This window comes from Pinus tabuliformis, chromosome 4_1 (genome assembly GCF_031772625.1).
Source record: "Pinus tabuliformis cultivar Carrire ecotype Pingquan chromosome 4_1, CPIR1, whole genome shotgun sequence".
Classification (NCBI taxonomy): domain Eukaryota; kingdom Viridiplantae; phylum Streptophyta; class Pinopsida; order Pinales; family Pinaceae; genus Pinus; species Pinus tabuliformis.
The window spans coordinates 873,232,207-873,243,154 of record NC_142303.1 but is presented as its reverse complement, the minus strand read 5'-3'; positions in this window follow the sequence as shown (position 1 = coordinate 873,243,154).

Sequence of the window (10,948 nt, the reverse complement as noted above, 5' to 3'; positions counted from 1 at the left end):
TGGTTGAGTGGAACCTAGTAGCCCCATATCGGGTTGGTTTTTGCATTCATCAATAAAATTTCCTTTCTTTAGTATTTTATGTGTAAATGTACTGGTTCATTTATGGAATATATGTCTATTGTATCCTCATTATTTCTATTATTTATATGTTGGTTATGAATATGTTTTATGACAATGACAATGTATTATGGTGATCATGTTTTAAATTTTAAAAGAAAGAGAAATGAATATATGACCAAATAGATGATAATGAAGCTAATGTGATAAGGCACCAATGTTTCTTAGTGATTCTCATATATAAGTATAAGACCCGTATGTTTAGATTTGTTGTTTAAACCTATAGAATGCATAATTGTGACATGTTTGATGAAATGCCTCTCATGGTTAGTAGTGGTTTAGTCAAATCCTTGTTCGATTATTTTCATTAGTATCATTGTTTTGATGTTACTTTTCAATTATGGAAGTTTCATGGAGTTCTCGGTAGTGGCCTGAGTAGTGGCCCTGAAAAGTGCCACAAAATCTAGAGTCACTAACACAAAACTACCTAGAAAAGTTCTGAGTCGTATGCATGCCTTGTTGTGGGAGAAAATAGAGAGTCCCAGTCACATGCATGTGCTAGTCAAGGGAGAAATTGAGGACTTAGTGCATGAGAATGTCAGCTTGTCCTAAGGGCTAGTCACTTAGAATGGTTGGACGGCTCCTGGGGGTTGTATTGCATGTGTAGAAGGTCAGATTTGTTGTATTATGTTAGTTACACTTACTTAATTGTACATGCGGAGTTGGATCAGATCATAGTATCCTCTCATCACATGTTTACCTCAATTGGCTGGTTACTTGGGTAGATTTGGGAGGAGGGAGTTACAAATATTACTAGGTGTTACTTAGGTAACAACTAGTTCGATCTGACAAAACTTCCCTAAGTATAAGGAGGAAAAGAAGTTGGAACATAAGGCCATTGACTGTAGTGTCCCTTCTAGGAAAGGGAAGAACACCAAGAAACATCAATATGTGGGTGAAACAAATATGAGAGTGATCAAGAAAAAAAATTTAAATTTCTCATCTTGCATAAGTAAGGCTACAAGGTCACAACAAACACATGGTTTAAAATGGGTGGAATCCTCTTGGGTTAAGGCTAGAAGATGAGGAAGAACAAAAAAATGAGGCTCAGATTATAAGTCTTGGTGGGTGAAAAGGCAAATTTTTAGAAAGGAAATAAATAAATGTTAAACAGACACCAAGACGGAAAAAAAGTACTAATTTAGGGCATCCATGTATATGTATGCTCTACTTTCATGTAATGACATGCATAAGATAGACTGGTTAATATCACAACTTCATAGGGTTGGACGTGAAGCATAATGAAGATGGAAATGATGGTCAATGATGCAGCATAAATAGGAGTGGGAGGCCTACCACTATATGCTATGTTTAAGGGAAATGTAGTTAAGGTCCAATGGATGTCGCAACTAAAATTCCAACCTATCCTATAAAATCCATCAACAAAGAATAGACCCATGGTTAAATCACATAATAGAAGAAACAAAACATGGATTAGGTAAAAACGTGAATTTTTTAAATTTTTTTTTGGGTTGTATAACTTGTTTTATTTTTAATTTTTGGAATATATTAGCTAAGAAAAATTCTTACATCGCACACCAACCCAAAATTAAAATACATATGTACAAGGCATAACACAGTCTAGTAGGTCACATCAAGTTGTGTGCACTATCAAGCATCGGCTAAGGATTCCCATACATGAATTTGTGGGATATTGTGGATACCATATGATGTGACATGACGGGACCATGTCATAAAGAGTTGAATTTCCACATTCCTAAAGGTTTATTATACCATTAAAATCATAGAAACATATCATTATTAGCAATTATTAGAGGACATATAAGGTGAGTGGTCTCATGATCTAATATAGCTCCTTGATAAGGATTATCAAGACATAAATGGGGTAAATGATACTCATTGAAAAGTGGATGTGAGTTGGAAAATGCATTAGCAATTTAAGTATAAAAAACACAAAACTTGACTCAGCCCAACAGTGGCACTTCCAAGGATGGTTGAGAAAATCCCCCCTAGGTCAATTCAATATTTAATTTTCGAATCTCTATCTTTTCCAAATATTTGATAATAAAGGCATCAAGAGACATAATCTCACTATGATTATCAATAGGATGCATGACCTCCAAGATGACTTGTTGAGAAGGAGACTTGTCATCGAGGGAGTCACATGGAATAGGACAAGTGATGGCCCGTATGGGAAAAGGATCCTAATCATTTTCCATATTGGGATGGCGTTTTTGAAAGTGTCAGGAGTTACTAATGGGACTACTAGAGAGAACATATATTCTACTAAAGTAAGTGTATGCTCACCACATTTATCTACATCCAAAGAACAAGGCACCACCCAAGGGTTTGGACATATATGGGACCAGAAGTGTCGATAGAGATAATGCTCATTGGAGAAACAAAATAAGAAGGAATTTTAGGTAGGGGTAAAGGAAGTATAATCATAGGTTATTAAATTTTAAACAATCTCGTACAAACGCTCCCAGAAGCTACAAGGTTATCCCTAAAAAATGACACAAAAATTCCCATAAGGGTAAGCTTGGTCAACGATATGTAGTAATACAATTGATCAATCATGGAAATATTTCCTTCATGGGGAAAAAAAAGCAAACAAAACTCTAAATACATTACAAAAATTATGGCATAAAACAAATTATGGCCAAGGTCCATATTATAGTCTTAGGGGGAATCAACAAATTCAACGTCAACATAGGTGGTCTTACTCCTTAGCTCAATCGAAAACTACAGAAGAAAACCATGAGGCATGAAATGGTGTCCATCAAATGCCTATAGTGTAGTATTTTAACTAGTGAGTCATGAAGAACCAAAATCCTTCCAACATGACATAGACATCACACTAGAGATATGCACCATAATCTAAGAAGAAACCTCATGACAAAGCCTAAAATGAGGGGAATCAATGTAAAAGGTTATAAAACTAAAATATGAGGGATACACCCCTCTGATATCAATTAGCAAGGCCTTGTGTCATGTAGGACAACTATGCAAAACATCTAGAGGAGACATGGCACAAGGTTCTTGGCATAAATCCTTAACAATACTATAATGTTAGGTAACCTATGTGTTAGTATTGGGTGTTAACTTTTGGAGAACACCATTAGGTGGGAAAAATACTATTTCCATAGGATTATATAACATGATAATTATAATTTATGTAGCATGGGTGGCCAAGTCCTTAGGAGCATAACTTGAATCAGGAGTATCGTAATATTTTTCTAATATAGACAAGTTGAGTTGTCATTGTAGCATGAGAATAGGCCCATTTTTTCCAATATGATGATAATGATTCCTTTAATTTCCCAAGATTTAGGTTAAGGATATTACACAAACATTTTTTGGTGTTCTCCCTAACATATACTACAAGGAAATTAAACCTTTTTGTGATGCTCACTTATGGCCCCACCCTGATTAGGTTGGTTTTGAGTATTCTCTTAGCGGGTTTAGGATTATTATTTTCTTTTATTGCTAGTTTATTGAGGATTCTTACGTTTTTTGGACTTCAATTTTATAACCTTAGATAACTACTCAGAAGAAGGTGCTTGTTGAGAACTAAACACATTTTCTAGGGCTTAGGATGTGACAATTGTTTTCCCTAGTTGAGTAGCTAGCTATCTCACAATATTAGAAGAAATGGAACTGATAAGAAGAGAAGAGTGTGGTATTGACTTAGTTCATCGTGGATTATTTGAAGGTCGAGGAACATTAGGAATTATGTCATATAAGGTGCTTAATTGAGAATAAATCGAGTCAAGATTTTCAGCACGTAAGATTTCCTTCTCCTAAATTGAACCCCAAACATAGTGACATCCTTGGCTATAGGTGGAAAAGCGGATTGAGTGAACAAACCTTTAAGTAATTTTATAGGAAGTCTAGTTCATACTATCCTCTTTCATGTTCACCACTTGTGAATATGATCAAATATGTAAATCACATTATCTTGTTTGAATGTAGATAAAAGGTTAGTCCCAAGATCTTATTGAGTAGGTAACTAAAAGTGGTTCAAGAAAGTATGATCCAATGAGGAAAAATCACTATAAGATGCACTACCGAGTTCAATATACCATTTGGTGGCACCTTTAGTTAGGGTTCTTTGGAAAATTATCAACCTCACATAATCATGCACCAAAGAGATAGATGAACACCATAAATGGTAGGTGGTGATGTTTGTGGGAGGTTTTTCTCTAGTTGTCCCTTCAAACTTAGGAATATCCAATGGAAGCTTAGCTAGCATAGGTGGCCATCAAGGATTGTTTCATATGTGGTCAATCATCTTTCTATCCAGATTTGATAAATTAAGAGGTGCCACAAAAGGAATTATTGTTGATTAAATGCATCATAAATAAAATAATTCCTTGATAGACCATATGGTCCCCCCCATTATGTAGCTAAAGGAATAACACTAGGGACCAAGGTTGTAATTCATCCCAATATACTAAGGTCCTAGGACAATAGATTTGGTGGAAGGAATTTTACCCTCGGTGTAAGTGTTCCTTGAAAACAAAGAACCCCCAAAAGCATGACTAGTTAAGGGATTGTGCCCAATAGTGGAGGAAGCAAACCTCCTTGGGTAGAAGCACGTCCATAAGCATTAGAAATCGTAGGTATATTGGTACTAATGGGATGATTTCGCCCAAGTAAACTAGCTCAAATAAAGGAAAATGAACCTCTAGACAAAGTTTTCCCTCCAAACATATAACTATTCCAAGGTTGATAATTACTTCCAAAAGCATAATTTCGACTAGGCTGGCTAGAAGCAGTAGTCAAACCCCCAAGAATGTTCCCTAAGGTATATAGGTCTATGATAGATATATGAGTCATAATTTGAGATGAACTAGGAGTAAATATCCTAGATATCTCATATTGACCATGCTTTACCCCCATCACAAAGGTATATGTGGGCATAAACACAAAGAGATTCAAAAAGGTTGTTGGGGTCACATAAGTGACAAGTGGAATTCACTAAGAAGAAGAGAGAAGTGTTGTAAGATGAATAGATATTGACACAATAAGAGGTCATAAATATGACATGGTAGTATAAATTACTAATGTGGAAGGCAATGAGTGACCCATCTTCACCATAGTAGAAGAAGTTCTTTCACTATAAATGATATAAGCAAACAAGGAAAAGGTTCACTACTGTAAACACTTGATTTCCCTAAAATATGGCTGATAGGATCATCCAAAGGTGGTTTTAGGTGTTTTAAGTAAGCACTCTTGTCAAATACTTTAATATTAACAAAATCTCCACACCCCTTAGGATGAAGGTTCTCCCCCACAACTTGAGTATTTTCAAATTTCTTTATTGCTAGAGCTATCCTATGTCAATGTAGTGGTGGACCAAATCGTTAGTAGGAAGGCCTAATAGTCTACATGAACATAATCTTTTTTGTTTAACCACAATGAATGAATGTATTTGAAAAAATAAACTAATTAAGACAACCCTATGGCGAGACTATGACTTAGAACAAACATCACACACTAGAAAACCTAAAGATATAAGCACACATAGACCAAGAGATAGAGAAAGGGATATTCCTACTATTGAATAATAGTTGATGAGGGTGTAGGTTAAAAGTGCATATGTGGTTGGAGCAATTATGCTGGTGACTTATAAATTCTTTTAGACATGACACAAGTACCCTCACAAGTGTTGGAGAACCCCCCAGGAGGTCCAAGTGGGTTTGACCAATGTCTTCCCTAGTTACAACAAGGATATCCCCCTAATAGTAACACATGTAAGCCACCTAGGATTACGTCCACTAACCTTACCACTTATAGCACCTTCCCTGGGGGAACCATATTAAGTTAGATTCACATGCAAGAGTAGGGAAACTATGTCAAAAACCCCCTAAGAGATTCCATAAAGTGAGGTGTACTGCTCTCAAGTCAATCCCTAAGTAATACATGTAAACCACACCACTAATACCAATGAAATAAGTTAGATCACTTTTTTGGCCTCAATCTGACCTCATGCATGATCTCGCATTAGAAAGGATTCTCAAAAAATGTGTAAGTGCAAATGGTTTTTCCTTCCCTTCCACAAACGAAGATTTCTTTTTGTTGTCTTGAAGCAGTTAACCTATATCTCCTATTTCAAGACCCTAGCCTAATATACTATTGGTGTGGTACTAGGGAAAATTAAGGTCTTCAATATATTTTATTTCACATTAATTTTAAGGTTGTTATTTACTCAAAAATAAGAGATGTGCAATCAATATGGTGTGTATGTACTCAAGACAAAACTCTAATGAAAACTATATGGAAATTAAAGATTTTCATTTTTTTGTTCAATGAAGTCTCTCTACAAGGCATAAGAGAGTATTTTCCTTTTCAAGTATAATAAAACACCTCACACACTCTCAATTATCACTCTTTGGAATTTGATAAATAATAGCAAAATAGATCCAAAAAAGAGCCTTAGGAAAACACTAAAAAATAATTCAATAAAGAAACCAAGCAAGAACAAAAAGCACTCCAAAACTCAAGTATGGATTTTCAAAATAAAATATCATTCAAAATTAGTCGAGAGAAACATGAAAAACAATAAGAGGAAGTTCAAAGAAATTCTAGGTCTATAGTTCAATGGATGGCACAATAAAGCATAAACAATGATCTACAATGGTAAAAAGCCTAACCCTAGTCCAAGAAAATCACCAGAAAGGAATGGAAATGAAAGGCAATTTACTAATTTTGATCATATGAATAGATCCAAAAAACTGCACCAAGTCTTTCATTTCCAAACACAACCACAAACATCAAGAGACAAATATGCTACTAAAAGAAATACAAAATAGACAAAGAAATTACAATGGAAACACCAAAAATGAAAAAAGTGATGAGACCCAATGCAAAACAAATGTTCTAATGGATATCTAAGATATATTTAAACTAATTCACTCAAAATAAAATCATATTTGAAAGATGAAATAAATATTTGAGGGAGATCCCTTCAAAAACAAATTAAAAGGAAACCCTAAATGGGAAAAAAAGTCATATCTAATCCAATATAAGAGTTATGAGTCAATTTTCATGTAGATATGAACCTATATAATCAAAAGTGAATACATCTAAGCTCCAGGAAAAGGATGCATATAAGATCACACTCAAACAGATCTTAAACAAGAGCCTTCGTTAAAAAAAAATTCACTGTATAATTTATAGTTTGAAAAGAATCATAAAAAAGGCCCCTAATGGTCCCTTCTCTAAGAATATACTTCCTAGGGTTCACAATAAAATGTCGTAACAAATTTCACAAGAAATTAGCAATTTTTGCATTCTTGTTATAGTCATTTTTGGGCACTGCAACCCCAATCATAAATTTCCATAAACCAAAGGCTCCTAAGTCCATAAAAGTGTTATTCCAACCCCTAAAAGAACAAGGTCAACTGATTACAGCATCTCCCAGAAGTTCTCCATGAAAAACTACTCAGAACTGCTCAAAACTGGACCATCTCACCTACTCCATGGTCAAAGTGCGTTCCATTCCACCTAAATGCACACGGGAGGTGCGATGCATACTGAAAAGCCCTTCTATGGGGTGCGATGGGCGAGTGTGGAAAAATGGCAGAGTCAATTTGCGAGGTGGAAGATCATGGAATCTTCTAGAAACTTCTCCTATGACACTTGCCTCTCTGCATTCGCCCAGGGATGAGTAAGAGATCATCAATCTCCAAGTGGAATCAAGAACTATCGGAGAGAGGACACTAATCAAATCTCAGAAGATGACTCACCCCCCTTGCAAACATCTATATATGGATCCCTCATCCCAGAGATCCAGAGGCTGGAATTTTGTATCTTGTAAGGAAGTGCTGTTGGTTTCTTGGTGTAACATCATAGTGTTGGGTGATCTAAGCTTTTCATGAGGTGAAGAAGGGCTTTCTTGCTGAGAGGATGACGCTGGGTCAGAACAATTGGTTGTAATCCTCTTTGCTATTCTTGATTATTAATAAAGCTATTCATGTTTTCCTCCACATTCTTGTATGATTGATGATATATGCATTTGTGTAGTCAATATATATCTGGTCCTATATTTTTTATGATAGTAGATCTCTATTCTTGGATAGTGTTATGCTGCTTTGATTCCACGGGTGCTCTTTGAAGCTGGGTAGACGAGGAGGTGAGTGGTAAGGATCTATCAGAAGGGAGAGGAATCGAGTAAGGAACCAAGTGCAAGACAGAGGTTGGTCTCCTTTGTCCCCCTCTTATCTATTTCTCATAAAGGAAAACGAAAGTGGTTTTAGTTTGTTTGTTTCTAAGGTAGCTACCAGCCTTAGTGGGACTAGCAGCTCTAAATAGACACTAGATTTCCTGATAATAAAATGGCGACTCCACTGGGGAGCGAATAGATTGTTTGCTTGTCTATATTTGTTTGCTTTATAAACTTAGGACGGAGCCTGAAGTCAAGCCAACTAGCCTTCGAACTGCATTTTCTATGCAAGTGCAAAGTAGATCAATGTTGCTTCAGTCTATCTCTGGGTTTTGTTTATGAACTGAAAAATCAATTTACAAACTCTCTAATTGCCCTTTTGGTGGCTCTAGTAACCTCCTTAGATCTACCCCTGTGATTTAATTACTGATTATCACTTGCTCGGCCTAAATCCCTGAACTTTGTTGCAAACTATGATCAAGGACTGGATCAAAAGTCTCGCACTATACCATCGCACCCTCTCTTCAAGGATATCAGTATGCATCGCACTTCTCATGTGTTGTAGGTGGGATGCATACTGGAATCCCTGTGTAACAGGTGCGCTGATCAGAAAGGGCTAATTTTTCCTCTAGACTTTGGTTTTTCTTCACTCTTTTCAGCTCTATTCAGGAGTTTTGCTATCTGTAGTCAGTATACCTCTGTTGGAAACCCCCTTCCTTGCCATTATTCCACCTCCATTGTGCAAAGAACTGTAAATGTTTTTATGTATTGTGGGCCATTTCAGTTCTCTTTTACAAAGAAATAGCGTAATTGAACTATCGTTTCTTGATTTGGAAGTGTCCCAAGTGTCGTTTTCAGTCATAGTAGAGAATCCGATTGTTCTTGATGGTCGATTACACTATTACTCTTGTATTTGATTTGAATTAGTAGTTTTTCAAGTGTCGAATGCAAGTTTTCAATTCCAAATAACAAAGTGTCATCATTGTCTTCATTTTGTCTTGAAAAGAAGCTTGTTAGTAATGCTGCTTTGAAAAATAATTCAGATTTGCGCTTAGCTTTCTTTTTATCATTCACACATTAAGAAGGCTAAAAAAAATACATGCATGTGCATTTTCATTTAGACTGTTTGTTGGTTTGATTTAGGACAGTGCATATAGTGTGTGCTCTCTGCTCTATGTTGAAAGAATATCATCTCTCTTTCTTTAGTAGCTAGGATTTTCATTGCAAAATGAAGATTAAACTATTGTTTACCATCTTAGATTGCATTTTAGGAATTGTATATCTACATCACGGGGTGAACCTAAAAGGAAAATTTCTTAAGCAATGTCAACTGTAAAATAAATTTAATGAATCTAAAAACGCTTTGGAACCTAACGCACGACATTTAGAATTCTAGGCTAGAGACATATTCCGGCGTCGTAAAGCCTGGTAACTGTTGTTATCAATGCTGGTTGGGTGATTCCTCCACTTTGAGACGATAAGTGCCAGTACAAACTTGTGCTCCCACGTACCGTCGATTATATATTGGGAGACCACAATAGGCTATATCCTTTATCCATAGGAAGTCGTGTCTACCGCCCTATCGATCACAATGCACTGAACACAACATTCGGGAAGATTGACTACCGTACCATAAAAATTATTCTGCAGTTTTACGATTGGTTTGGTAATCCTTCTATCTAGATTTCCAGAGTAGTCTCTTTCGTTCCTTTTCAGACTCCTTAAATGAAAAGGTCCATCTGAGCACTTGTCACTTAAAGCTCATTAAAAATCGAAGGCGACTAGAGTCATCTTTTGTTTTTTCTCGACTCTTAAAAATTGAAAAAAAAAGTTGTGTCAAACCGTCTAAAATTTATTTTAATCGAAATAAACATCACCTTTCCTACGTTGGTCTTAGGTTGAGAAAAATGGAGTCCACCAACCAAGGGTTTCCGCTTGGAGGAAATCCTAGTCCTTTCTTCTCTTGGGGAGATGTTGGTGCACCCCATATGGCCACATTGTCGCTTCCAGGATTGACAATCGGCTTGCCCGTATGGCTCTTCTTGACCTCTGTCATTTAGAACACCACGATTCCTGAATAATCAAGTTAGCAACTAAACGATACCAGAGTTACCCCCCAACCTTCTACTTCGTCCAATTCTCCCTCTCCTCCTTCCTCTTAGCTTAATGAAGCCGGTAAAGCCAAAAATCAAGTAACTGAGAAGAAGGAGAAGAAGAACAAGAAAGAGAAGAAGGAGAAGGAGCCAAAGGCGAAAAGGGGCAACCAGGCATCATCTAGCGAAAATCCACATACTGCACCGTCCAGGCCTAAATCACCATGTGTCATTTGCAAAGGAGACAACTATCATTGAGATTGTCCTTGCATCCCTCGGATCTTAAGGGACTGGTCTCCTCGTTGGCACAATCCGGTGTCATCAACCTCTGACGATCATGTTGAGAATGCACTGTCAACTAGTGAAAGTGAAGCCCCTGGAAGAAAAGGAAAATGTAAATTTCCTTGTAAACTGTGTGAAGGCAATCACGTCGTCCACCATTGTCCCTTCTTAGACGAGGCTAAAAGAGTTTTGGACGACCGTCCGGTTTCACCGTTACGACTTCCTCCTAGATATAAGAAACTCTTGCCGAGTCCGTCACTAGTTGAAAATCCGGCCAACACGCCATTATGGTCGGCTGAAGCATCTATCATTGAAGATGAACCCT